The following is a 14,566-nucleotide window of genomic DNA, read 5'->3' as shown; positions in this document are numbered from 1 at the left end:
CATTACTCTCGCAGTGACGTGGAAAATGAAGCGTATCATTCTCGTCACCGACTCGAGGACGGTGCATCACTGGCTCGTCGGCGCCCTGTCTGGGAAGGCGCGGTTGGGGACGAAAGCGGCACTGCCGCTCACTCGAAGCGAGTTGCTCATTCGGAGACGCTTGGAAGCGATCAAGAGCATCGTCGCTCAGTGCGATCTTGACCTCAAGGTGAAGATTGCTCTGTCAGCAGAAAACAGAGCCGACATCTTGACAAGAGTTCTGAACAAGTGGCTTTCACTCCGTTCTGCTAGAAGAGGCTCAGAGACTCAGGGAGTCTGCGGAATCGCCACGGCTGAACATCCTGGCTGTGCAGGAGGCCAGCGGGCACCCGGGCACTATGTGCACACTCCACCTCTGCAAACGGTCGGACCCATCCGTGACGCGGGAACAGGTACAGGTAGTGCGCCGGTGCCGCCTTTGCCACACTTCAGTTCTTCCTTATTTAAATTACTGCTGCTTGATTTGGGGTCTAAATTATGCTTCTCATCTAGATCGGTTAGTGATTTTGCAAAAAAAGGCTGTGCGTCTTATAGAAAACGCGTACCCTCCACCAAGCTCCGTGCCAATCTTTAAACGATACAAAACTTATCTTAAACTTATACATACAATATATAATACAAAACCTAAGACAATAAACATCATGCCTTGGCCCTAAACTTTTGAACGACATTATAATTTCATATTTTCCAAGAATAACTGATACCTCTGAATAAAAAACCGTCGTTAAGGACATCATCCGCAAGCATTTCTTTAATGCATGTTAACATAACCAGCATGTTCGAGTACGTTGCAATGTTTTGCCCCGCACGTATGTAGCACACTTCATATTTCGCCTCCTTCATGTTCCATGATGACGTTCTGATGCAGTCATATTCATGCAATTGTACCCAATTCATGGCTCTGGCTCCGGGAGTCCTCCCAGCAACAAGCTCCGCTTAGCTGGATGGACCCCTTGACATCCAGCTAAAAAACCAACACGAAAATGACCAGCTAATTGCCCCTCGGACCTGTGTGACTGTACAACCCTTACTAACACTGTGAATGAGGGGTTGTAGCTTATTGGGTGGTCGTAGCGGGCTGTCATTAGCTGACTTTGGCTACGACTACTTTAAGCCTTCTCATGTATGATTTGCCCTTGCCTATTGCATACCACAAATCCTTCGGGTCTCCACCACCTCTTCACCTGCTTCTTTAGGTTAGTTTCCTCTCAATGGTTCGGAGTACCGCGACCTGATTTTATGTTTTCTGGTGTTAACGCACGGTTTATTGCGGCGCTGGGATAGAGGGGAGGCACTCCTGGCTACCTGTTCTGGGGTAACGGTATAGCAAAAAGTGCCCGGCATTTCAGTCTATTGATCCGACCCCACAGCTACCGCAACACGATTCGCTGGACGCAATTATAAACTGGGACCTAGTGAACATGGACATCTGTCATGTTGGTGGTCGGCAGTACTTAACACACGCCCGGGTGGGGGGTCAAATTGCCCCCCCAAATGTTTTGCCAGAATGGTTTCTGAACGGCGCGGCGTAGCCGCGCCACACCTTGCATAGCTGTTGACAATTACATAGCGGATCGTTTTGTGTAAGAAATTTAGATGTTCCTTGCAAGGTCACAGACCTATGGCAGGTCAAAGTCAGGCCATGGTTTCAGCGAAGTCGTTTTCTAGGGAATCGCTCAATCTGCAACAACGGAGTGTTTGACGAAGCTATACATCTTTGAGATGCTTTATTAGGCAACATGAACATTGAATGAGCAAATTAAGTTGACCTAAGGTCAGGTATGAAGGTCAGACCAAGGTCAAAACCAAAGTGTTTTATCGCTCTAGGGCTTGCTCTATGGAGTAGTTTTCGGTGCTCATTTTGAATTCACTGATAGCAGGAACTGCATAAAACATCTTCCATTAACTTCTTAGGTGTCAGAATAGATCATTGACCTAAGATGACCCAGGTTGACGTTTTTTCAGGGACATACTGCCTAGCGTAACCTTTGTCGCTTATTCATATGCAAAACTCAGGGCAGTCTTATGACTTCGGTCACCATGACCTCCAAAAAGTCAAGCAAGGTCACTGACCTGAAATGGGCTTGTGACCGTTTGCTTAGAAACAGTTATCTAGGACCTGGGGGCACTTTGTAGACCGACCTGGAATGTGACCTTGTTTGACCATATTTGACCCGAAGGTCATGTCCTAGTGACCTCAAACTTTGACTTAAGTGAGTTCACGTACAGACCAACACACTCCGCAAATTTGGTGTCCCCAGCTTTCTTAGTTCCCGAGATCTTAGTTGGGGTCAAACTGACCCCACCCCCCACCCGAGCGAAGGGTATCTAGCAGGCCACCCGGGCGCGTGTTAACTCTTGGTGGATTGCAACCCCTCCAGGTACGATACTTGGAGGCAGCTCACGCGGCACGATGTTGCCAGTGTTATCGCTCATCTAGAGGTGGTGTTTCTGAAGAGATGTGCAGCACGAGAGCTCATCACCGGCGGCTGCACGTCTTTCCGCAGTGTTATGTAAGATGAGCAGTGCATTTACGAGAAACATTATTCACATAGACAAGACAGCAGTAATAGCCTTCTTCCTGGGAGAAAAACCAGGAGAATGGAGATAAAGATGGGGTGATATTTCGGCAACATGCCTTTATGGAAACGGCAGCAGAAGCTCGTCGCTATTGGAATTCGCCAGTAGATAGGGTGCGAATATTAGGCATCCAGCGGCCTTAGTCCCGTCAGGGAACGGTATTTCCGAAAGAAACCCCCCAACCCGACAAGATGATGACAGCACGCGAGGGGTTTTCAGCGGCGGAGGCTGTGTATAGGTATAACGTGGTGCCGCACAGTGATGACCCGGCTTCCAGCCCTGCTCAAATACTCCTGAATTATACGTCACGAGTCTACGATGCTGACCCCGGTGCAAATGCGAATTCGTCTGAAGAGCAGTGCCGGTAAAATGTGGGTGATCAGGCTTGCTCACAGTACCAAGCGATCCTAGTCGACGTCGTGATCGCTTGGTACTGTGAGCGGCGTGGTGTCGTGTCAGTGTTGAAGTTGATGGCGTTCCGCGTCATGTGCGCGACCTTTGTATCGCGTTGATGCCACGACCCGAGCTGGCACCCTCACAAACGCCAGGCGTTAAAGATGGCCTTGATTCTGGGCTGGTCTCTGTTGGATATGATGGTGAACGGACGACGCTAGAGGGCGAGGCCATTGACACCGGTGTTGGACATGTGTTTCAAGCGATGATGTTGACGATGGTTAGGTACAGCGTGAGAGTCATGTGGTCGAGACTCAGACTCTTCGAAGAAGTACAACAGCGCGAGCTCCGGCCATTTTAACGCAGCATGGTGATCTATAGTATCGGGGGATTGGATCAAATTAACATGCATTTTAATGCGGTTTATGCTAGTGTGGTAATGGGCGCGAGATACAACTGAAAGAGTGTGATTATTTGCTTTGATATGGCGAATGGACGTCGGGCTTCGCTGTCTGGCGGAAAACCTGAAGCGAAAGGGAATCTGAGAGCGTGCATTTTGTGAGTGAGCTTTCAAAAAAGGGAAGGCAAAAACGAAGGTCAAGGACGTGACATCATTGAAAAATGCAGGTTGAAACTTAAACCCACCTTTTTCTACCACATCTTGCTACCTAAAACCCTAAAGTTTCTGAGGAAGGGGCCCGCGAAAAATCACGGAACGTTTCGTGTATGATATGTTAAGGTTGCCGAGGCATCCATGGCGCCATAATAGCGTCATTCAAACGCTCCCGGTCCACTGGCCACGCGGCGTTCAAGGCCAAAAGAATATAATTGCTGAGTCGTCCATACCTGGAGTTTGTGGCGCATTTCCAGATCTAACTTCCGTCATTGGGCTCTCAAGCAACCCTGTGTAAGTTGTGCAATATATTTAAGCACGGATTACGTGTTGTGTTACAGAACACAAGAAGTTATACATTCTTCCTCGATATAACGGAAGTGAGACTTGTAATCTAATAACTAAAGAATAACACTATAACCGATAACGTGAATGCAAGTGAGCATCTTAGACTCACTGATGAGTATGCTGAACATCACGAAAATGAACCCAAACACAAGCACCTAGCGTTATTTGGTTTGACGCCACCCAGCGGTGCCACTGGCATCTCTCGGGAAGTTGAGCAATTATAAGTGAGCAGTGTCTTTACAAACTTTCCAGGGCGCAATCACACAATAACGCATTCAAGAGCATATTTATTAAACGTAAATGTGTTGCTTAAAGCGGTCTTTTCCACTGAAAAGTGTACCAGTCGTTACAAGTGAGCTTATTTCATGACATCTGTTGCTCGTCTCAATGTGTTCAAATGTGGAACACTCCCTTCAAACACCTAGCACCGTGCTTGTTTACATTTGGCAGCGCTTTAGGCGGTCGGCTCTAGACGGCTACCGTCGCGACGGTTTCCATATGTCGGACACGGAAAAGCTTTTCAGCTTTTTCACAGGTTGTAGCCCAGTCGGCTACGTCATCCCCGCGTAGTACATTTTATATACATAAAATATATATTGTACGTTTTTATAATAGCTCTTCAACTCGCTTCGCCGCGCAGCCGCTGCATCTTCAGGCTTAACGTGACCAAATAGATATTGTAGGCATATACGTTCCAACGTTTCATTTTCCACATCATCCGTCCGGGATCGGGGGCTTCCCAACGGGTCGGGGGACAGCGAACAAGCCGACCGCGGTCAGGAACTCTCCCCCTCCCCCAAACCAACCACAACCATAAGCCGTGAGGCCTATGCCGGACCTGCCCGACGTTCCAGCCGACCGGCCCGCAATGAAAAAGCGGCACCCGTTGCTGTTGGAATCTCCGGGGGCAAACAGTGTTCGTGTCCGGCCAGGTGGGGTCAGTCGCCGTTTTCCCCTCGGGACGGCCAAGGCTACTAGAGAAGGCTACGCAGACGTGACGTCACCATGGGACTAAAATTTGGTAGCCCGCAGCGTGGTTTTTGGTTGATGGTACGAAACGGTTGGTAGATACTGGCCACATGATTAAAAACGCTGATTTTGCCATTGAACTGGATGGCAGTCCTGTTCTTAACATTCATTTTAATGTTATATGAAAAGATATAATAATTTTGCCGTTCAGCTCTTCTAAATACAAACCATTACTGGGATCTGACTGCAAAAATAAGCCCTACTAAACAACGTTTTCTAGCTGCAGCATCCGCGCCATGTTCGTCGAGGCCAACGCGCGTGAACATCTTGATGTAAAGCGCTTTTGAAAAAGGAAAACTTAAAGCTAAAGAAAAAATAGCGTATGTAATGCTCACCGTAAGTTAATAAATGGGCAATTACTGCGCATATATTTTTGCAATGCAGTACATAAAGTGGAGTAAAATGTGAAAATAAAGTAATGTGAGGAATGCATGTGGCAAGAATTTCGCTATTGCTGTGCTATGATCTTCCGAAGTGTTGGTTAGCTTGTAGACCTATAGTGTTAGATGGGCTAGACAAAAATGGTGCGCAGAGAATGATACCCCCACCACGCTAAAATATCCTTATTGGACCATTTCGGAGCTGACATATGGGCCTCGACTCTTTGACCGGCAGAAATTGCAAAACTTACCAGAAATCGGCCATTTTGCAGGAAAATTATGAAATCTTGAATTGAAATGGCACGCGTTGTATTTAAGGCCCCGGGGTTCACCACTCTCTAGCCGAATAAGGGCAGGCCAACCCTGTATTCACCCTGACAACGCTCCTACTAAGGCTACAGGATGTGCATTCCAACTTCTTAGTACCAGGTGATGTTACCTGGCGACTTGAAGGAAGACATTACTTCTGCCTGACCGTTACGCCAAGTTACGAAGAGGGTCGCCCTTTTCGGTTTCTTTCTTTCTTCTTTGCTCACGCTGCCGGCCATCTTGTATCAGCTTCAGATTATCTCAGACAACTTAAAGCATTTATCCATGTTTACCTCCAATGATTTCATCCCCTGGATTGGGATGGTGCGTGTCAGGGTTAGCAACTCTGCAGCATCATCATCATAAAGCCCCGTCACCCTGGCTGGACCAGACTCGGCTGTGTTTGAACTGTTGGTCCGGCATCGAGCAGCTGACCCGGCATGAGCAGTTGTTTGGAGCTATGCAACTTGTCAGGGTAGTTTTGCAGCTCCACAGTTCAGCGAGTCTTTACATTAAACTAACTGGTTTAAGCCGCAAACAAATGGTACTCCATGGGACTGCCAACTGATAAGACGGTTTTTTATTGGTGCTTCCCAGCGAAATAGCAGTCATCGATTTTGATGTTCGACACAACGACGAATCCTGCCGCTGGAAAGTAAGGGTTACCTCGCTCTGCAAGGTTGTGGCCACCGTGCCTGACAACGTAACAACCCCGACACGTTATATGTCTTAGAACGTTGTCTCTTTCTTTTTTAGTACTGGCAAGCCGTTGATCTGCGTCAGAATTGACTGGTACGCATGAGCAAGGCTTTTGATCATATTTACTGGTACTCCCTAAATCATTTAACCTCTTTTCCCTCCCTCTCTTTTTGCGAAATGAATATTGTGTGTCCACCCCCCGAATACACACAATGCTGTCTGCAGGGGCAAACATGCCGATATTCCTGTCGAATTATCTAGGAAAATTTCAGACATTTTCAGCCTTGCCGACTGCAGGTAAAATGGCTGAGGAACAACGAATTATTAAACTCCAATGTGATTTGCCCAATTAAGTTTTGTGAATGTTCAGGTCGACAACGACCACCCCTATGACCGGACAGGAGATTCGTCCACAATTTCTGTTTAGGTGCTTCAGCCTGGTGAATAAAGGGGTCACTATCAGAAAAATCAACCTAGATTTACTTAGCATTTTGAACCCGCATTTTTTTTTACAACTTTTTACAATTTTTTTAACAAAGGAAAATACGGGTTCCTCCATTGAAACGGGTAATTGCCAACCTTCAGGGTTCCATAACCTCCAAATTTATATCAAGAAATCTGCGCCGCGTGAATTATTTGACTGTCCATTTGATTCGTCGTTTTAACAATAGCTTGCAGCGCTAGCTGTAAACCTGCCGATCTCCGCGTCTGAGCAGAAGCTCAAATCCCCGCCCCACATGAGTCCCCAGCTCGCACTTCTCCGCACCGTCAAGTAAAGATTGCGGAAATGGCTCGGGCTATCTGCATTCGGACCGTATGTGTTACTAACCTAATTGTGTTGCCGTGATGTCAGCAACACGAATGACAAAACGAGCTGATGGATGCTCACGATTGTTTGGATGAATATTTTCATATCTGGATTGATAAGGATGACGACCCCTCTGCTCCTGTGTCGTCGGGAGCGAAAACATCCCCTACTCCACATTCGTTCAGCTACATGTTCTCAGTTGCAATGCCTGAATGTGTCTCCTGCCTGAACGCTGTATCTATTTCGGTTTCTTAAGCCAGGAAAAAATTATCTTGGCTTGCTCGTGTGCCCAGTGGATCAGAGTCCATCGATATTTTTGATGCGGTCGTAACAAGCTTCATGACTCAAGAAGAGACCCACAAACAGCCAGGTTCTGTGCACAGAGACGCGGGCGAACCAGAGACCCACATGATTCCACTCTACCTCCTATTTCGGCCCTTCCCTGTTGACCAGCTGGGTCCCGTCCGCTTTCTACCAAATGCCTCCCCCCACCTCCCAAACATTGCTACGTTCGAGCCGGGCCCTGTCGTGAGCGATTCGAGCGGACCAGGAGCGCACGCTAGGAGACCAGGCCGGACGACGGCCAGTTCCCTCTAAATTAGGGCCCGTGGGTCAGACGAGTCACCACTGAAGCACACCGCCCGCCACCCGCAACCAGCACCACTACTAGATCCTCCGTAATGTGCCCCCGACCGACCCGTCAACAGGAGCACTACGCCACTTACGACTAACCGCACACAAGCACAGTGTTCACAGCCTCCTTCTCAAACGTTGGCACGCGCGAGGTCATATAATCCGGCATAATACGACACCCACAAACAACCGAAATTTAGAATGTCTCGGAAAAGAAAGACATGAAAAACACGCGAAAGAAAACTTACACAAAAAGGCGGTGTGAGTGATGAGACGTGAGCACGTGCAAATACCAGCTAAAGGAACGGATGGCAACCATATGCTCTTACACGACGCTACTGTATCTGACGCCTGGTCGTTCGCGACGCGAGACTGACTCATCCCTATGAGGCAAGACCACGGCCACTCAGAGACTGACCCTCGGTACATCACCGCTGCCGGCGGTGGCAACGGTACACCATTGATACCCACCGACGTCCTCCGTACCTGAGTCCCTCCGTGCCCTCGCCCGTCACGCCTCCTCCCCACATCGCCGACCAGGATCGCCGGAGAAGGGACGACTGGCTCACCGCCACCCTCCACCGTCCGGCGCGCCGCACGGTCGCCCAGCCAGGCCGCTCAACCGCACCGGGAGGCCCGCGGTGACGGCTCTGTCGCCGCTCCCCCGGCAGGTCCGATGACCAGGCCCGAGACTCGTCTTCTGGCCTGTCCGGGCCTGCAGCAGGATCCGCTCCTTCGTCGTCACGATCGCCCCTGGTGCTGCCGTGCGGAGTGAACGCTGCGCCACCTCTCGGCAGTGAGCGAGAATCGCTTTTGGACTGAGGTGGGAGTGAAATAATCCAACGCAAAAAAGTCACGCAGGAGTGAAAAATTGAACTCACAAGCATTGGAATTGGAGCCAGTGAAAGATGCCACAGCAAACAAAGACGTATATTTCAAATTGACATGGACGTAATATTATAAACATGACAAAGAAGTTTTGGTTTCAACCATTTTAGGTCATTACACCGAAAAAAATACATCAAAGAAACTTGATTTCATAATAGCGTGATGAGCGCCAAAAGCTTTATAACACAATGCATTGACGATGCACTTTGCACTTCCCCTCCACCGGATTTTTAAACACAAACTAAGCAAAGGAATTAAACGACGAAAACAGGAGCAGACAATTCAACAAAAAGGTATTCAAAACAAAAGTCTTGAGACTCCTGCAAATCAACACATCACCGACTAAAATAAAAAAGCAGATCTACTTCTGGCTTCTGTTATGATCGGGTCAAGAAATACTTATATTATGTCAACGTTTTCTTTTTCGCAAAACACCAGTGCTTATTTCCATGAAAGTAACCCGACTAAGCCTAGCCTCATCACATGCTGTCCAACTTGTTTGTGTCACAGTAGCCTTCATGAGTCAATGACTCTTGCAAGATTCCTACTGACACCTGCCATGCAATTAAACAACTTACCGAACTTCGAGCAGCCCATATGCTGCATATCATCTCAACTCACATCACCCATTTTTTACAACAGCATTTGTGGTAAAAACATGACCAAGCCCATTTCTGGCTCGTTTAATTTGTGTTTTGGTTCAATTCATTTCAGTCAGCTTGTTGACACCAGAGAAAGTTGACAACACACAAATCAAAATCCTCAAATCACTTTGAACAACCTATTCTGATTGTTGTGGTTAGCCTGCCAATGACAATAGTGGGGTATTCTTAACAAAACAATATATCTCCCCTTAAACATAAAAAACTTATAGATGGGCACAAAACCAGTTTCGCTGGTTGCCTTCTCAGCTGCAGCAAAAAAATCTATTTAGGTTAGTCATTTACATTTAATGATTTGACGTTTGAAATGTTGGCTTCGTATTTAAAAGGGATTGTCTGACTGTTGGCTGAAAACCGATATCTAACTCAGATCGTGATTGTTATGCACCTTAGAGTATTCGTGTATTATCTACCTTACGCAGAAATATAGTGCATATCTACACTACAGTCATTTGCCAGTAGTCAAACTATGACAACTACGGACATTTGTCTTATGAACAAAATTGGATGGATTACAACAGAAAATGGCCACATCTGATTACAAATCATATGTTGAAAACTAGGTCAGGTTAGCAATTAGGTGTTCCACAAGAGAAACTTACTCGCTTTTTAACGGCAGGCTACTTTCGGCTGTCCCACACAAGAAGTCAACATCTTTCGAAATGGTTTGGTGACAGACAAGGTAATCCAACCCGCCCACACAACAAGTATCAGTCATGCCTACCAACCTACAGATAAACATGCGAAATAAGTAAGATGAGGTCTGCATGAGAAAACAGTTCCGAAGGGCAGACTTTGGCTATCAAACACGTTTGTATTGGCTGCGCCAGGTCTGTCCGGAAGTTATGTAGGCAGGATAACATACCATGGTGAGGAAGTGAACTGGCAATTTGCTTACATTTGTCACCATTGACCTACTCTAAACAAACAGGCCAAGTGTGGGTTTAACTAGGTAAAATGGAAAATTACAGCAAAATTAAGTTCCGCGGTTCAAATTGTCTCCTTTATTAGGTGTGAATGGCCCACGTTTGGGTGCATATCAAACATGTTTGGGCGGCCCGACGAATTAATCCAATTTATGTATGAAATACGTGCAAGTTTGCAGTTGGGAACACTTTGCAAGAGATTGGTCAACATTTTCAGCCATGCATAGATGGTATATTTAAAGATAATTGGAAGGAAGACAAGTTGAAGTTTTATAGCATTCGCATGGGACCAAGGAAAAACAAAAGTAATTCAGATAAATGTGAAGCCTTAGGAGTTGTTCAATTCAAATTTTGTACTCAGCTAATTTCACTAAAAAATCTGTGAAAATGAGCACTGAAATGGTGATATTCGTCTTTTAGATTTCATTTAGAAGACATTTTTTCGAATTTTTTCACTCCTACATTTTGAGCGTATGGTAATCTAGTGGCCAGCCTCTTCAGGTAGAAGAAATACGGGGACTAAAATTATCTACCAGGCTTTGCTGGTGTTTGTAGTAGGTTTTGCTTTGCTGGCGCGGTGTTTGCGTGGTGTGACCCAAAATACTGGGGGTTCGTGAAACCTTGCATTTGACACAGCCGTGGATTGTGATGTCATTGTAAACAAACCAAACTTGATGCATGCAAGCGGCAGGAGTGTTGGGCCTCTCGGGCGTAAAGAACCTGGTGCCTTTGTTCTGTGCATACATAGGCATGATTCAGATGTAGGTGACGCAGCATATTGCCATACGTATCCAGCTTCTGTGGAGCCTTGTTTATGCTTGATGGTTTCAAGTGAGCTCGGTTTGGATGACATCTGAAAACCCCAAAGGGAAATATGGGTTTGGTATATGTGGTTGAACAATATAAGGTGGGAGTGAAAAATTCACGTCAAATATGGGGAAGGGGAGTTAAACATTGCTTCTTTTGGGGTGTTGCTGCACGCCCAACGTCGGAAATTCTAAGACACTGCCTCTCGAGCCGCCTCTGCCACGGCCGAACGCGGGCCGCTTGAAAAGTGTCGTACTCGGCCGGGCCAGCCGTTGCCGGGGATGTGAACCTCGCCGCGGACACCGCCCAAGGCGCGCTGCAGCTCTTCCATGCTCTTTACGCGTCGCTTTTGGGAGTCCTAATGCAGTTTGAAATATATATGACCATGTTTTCTGAAAGTCGCATATATTTTTCTGTCTTTCTTGGTGACAAGCAATGCATTCATGACTTCCCGTTTCGTGTTCGTCAGCGACCCATAGATAATCAGATGGCTTTGGACGGCAGACCCGTTTCGCTCAAATCTTCTTTCGTAAATTTCGTCACGGAGGCTGTTCTTAAAAACATTTGCAGATCGCCAGCTTTTCACTTTGCGAGCGATGGGCGATTTGGTATTTTGGCTGGTCACGTTGAGGTGGGGAAATGCTTCCTGAGAAAATGAGTAGCCCTTCCTTCAATATCTCCCATCCGCCCTCTCGGACCGAATTCGGCCATCTTTGGTATCAACAAAACCTGCCTCCGATTAATATCGATAGCCCAGATCTGCTCTTTCATGACATAGTTCTCGTTTTTGATTGTTTTGAGCGCTGTGGAAAGGACAGAATTTTCTTCGAAAACGCCGTGTTCTAAGAGGTCAACGCGTCTCTCGAACGAAGCTCTCTTGGCCCTGATTCACGAGATTACTATCGCGTTGCCGGCTTCGATTACATGCTCTGCTCCAGCACTCCAGTGTCCTGCCCATCGTCACCGCCTCAGGTGGAGACCGAGACTGGCTTTTGTATATACGTCTCTTTGAACGCTGGTTGTCTTACCTCCGAGAAACTGGACCATTTCTGGAACCGAAAGTTGGCGATCCCTTCTGGAAGTCTCCCTGCCACTTGAGACCAGGCTCTATCCGTCTGCGTCCGTGTACACTGAGTCCCCCGACAGCTTCATATCTTGCCCGAGAAGTCACCAAGGAGAACGACTCAGTTCAGTTGAAAATGGGCAATCAGCACAGCACTGCCGGCCGTCCATGCCTGCCCGACCCGCGCGCCTCGCCACTCGGCCGCTCCCTATCGTATATCGTTGCCCGGAGTGCCCTCACTCGTGACCATCCGGGTCAAGGCCACCGACCCGACTGCTCTTCTCCGGAATAGTGAAGGACTGATCGCCAGCTGACCCGGCATTGTCTTGATGCTGTCTGACGGTGCCTTTCTGTTCAGCAACCGCATTCTGAAACAGCTTTTTCAATTTCCAGTCGTAATTATATTCGAAAAATGATACACTGAGTTCGTAACACATTTTGCCCCGGGTGAAAAATGCATTTCGAGACCAAAATCCATCGGGTGAAATTTGATACCACACGCACGCGCCAATGCAAAGGGGATACCCCAGAATTTATTAAAAGCATATCCCTGCACATGGCGAGTGCAACTATGTCCTTTGATGGTCTTTTTGCTGTTACAGTGCAACAAACTGTGTCTGTAGGGGGTCTGCGTAAGTGCCTGCATGCAACTGCCTGTGTTAGAATTGCGCTCCCTTGTTGGATGCTGGGGCGGCCGGCCGGGCCGGTTCGGTCGGTCCGGTTCGGGCCGGCTCAGGCCGCCGGCTCGGGTTACTCGACCGGCGTGACGCTCCGGGGCGCAGCCCTTCGTGACGCGAGGTGATAGGTCTGGCCACGTGACTCCGTGGCGGGGCTGGGGCACCGGGGCGTGGGAAGCGGGGCCGGGCGGGGGAGCGGGGCGAGTGCGGGCGTGCGAGATCCCGGCGTCTCGATATATTTATATATATATATATATATATATATATATATATATATATATATATATATATACGTCCATTGGCGTGCGAGATCCCGACAGAGCGGATGTTTGATGTTCGACAGATATCACAAGCCATGCCTTTTGGCCGACCGCGGCCGGTCCTACATGAAAAAGGATCAGCTCATTGGCATAGGTCTTATCTTAAAGTGAAGAAACAATATCATGGCATCAGTAATGCAATGATCATAAGCGTAATGATCATATTCGGCTCATCTCATACCTATTACACTTGCGCAATTACACGTATTGCACTGTCTGTCCATTTGCGCAATGGAGATGGCGTTACTTTTTCAGTTCCTCGGTCTAATCGTAGTTAGGTGGAAATCAGAACGATACTATTTGTAGATCATGATGATGCTGATTGTAGAATACTTACGTAACAGGGTTGGCACAGGACAACTGTCTTGCATACTCTTTTTCTTTTCGCTGTCCCTAGAAAGTTTTTTTATAAAGCGCTCTGCCCTTATTCATGGTTTTCTTGTATTTTACGTATGTTTTCCTGAGCCTGGGATAAAGCCCGCTCGCCCAGAATTAGCCACTTGAGAGCTATGGGCTCCAGCGAGGTGTGAGTGATGGTGGCACTATGGTCTTCGTGGGAGACCTCCGATGACCCGGCTCACTCTGTTCAGTAAGGAAGGGGGGGGGGGGCACATCCTTGGGCTTTGTGCCGGTGTCCCGGCGACTCTCCCGCCAGCGAGGCAATCAGGTCAGCTCTTAAGCTGGTGATCATATCTCCCTCTGCAGACATGCTGATTTCGCGAGGGTTTGGCGGAGGGGCAAGTTGTTTCTAAGCGAGCTTTTTTAGGATCCGACTTAACAACTGGCTGAACATGACGCGATTAGGTTAAACTAGCCTGGCTAGTTTGTTAGTGGCTAGGCGTCTGGCTGCACGGCGGGAGGGGGAGGGGGGGAGGGATGGCGCAACGGAGGCAGTGTTATACATATCGATCAACAACGGCTTACTCAGCCGTTTCTTTGTGATTTCATACCGTCGAAATGAGCTTCTTTTTGGGCTCGGCGTCTCGCATAGCGATGCAGCCTGTGTGACATCGTCAGAAATGTCGGTTTTGAGAACTGCTGACCAAATTTTTTGGTTGTATACGGATTGTCCAATTCACTGAACTGAAAACACGAGCACAAACGGGGCGCCGCCGCGGCACGCCAAAAGATGGCAAACATTGGTCACAACCCGCGCAACGCAGACGTCTCCGTGCTCCAGAGCACCAACGGAAGGGGCAACGTAAGGGGTAGAGGGCTTCACAGATGGAATTTTCAGGATCCGGTCCAGTCCAGTCCGGCTAGTCCAGATCCAGTCAGCCCGCAAATCGGCTGCTCCCAGGTTTCGCAATCCAAACGGGACCGGTCCGACTCAACAGAAAAATTAGAATAAATCAGTGCCAATCTGGTTCCACATTAGGGACTTTAAAACCA

Source organism: Pollicipes pollicipes, unplaced genomic scaffold (assembly GCF_011947565.3).
Source record: "Pollicipes pollicipes isolate AB1234 unplaced genomic scaffold, Ppol_2.1 Scaffold_7262;HRSCAF=8765_pilon_pilon_pilon, whole genome shotgun sequence".
NCBI lineage: Eukaryota > Metazoa > Arthropoda > Thecostraca > Pollicipedomorpha > Pollicipedidae > Pollicipes > Pollicipes pollicipes.
The sequence above is the reverse complement of the archived record's forward strand: the minus strand, read 5'-3'. Positions refer to the sequence as shown.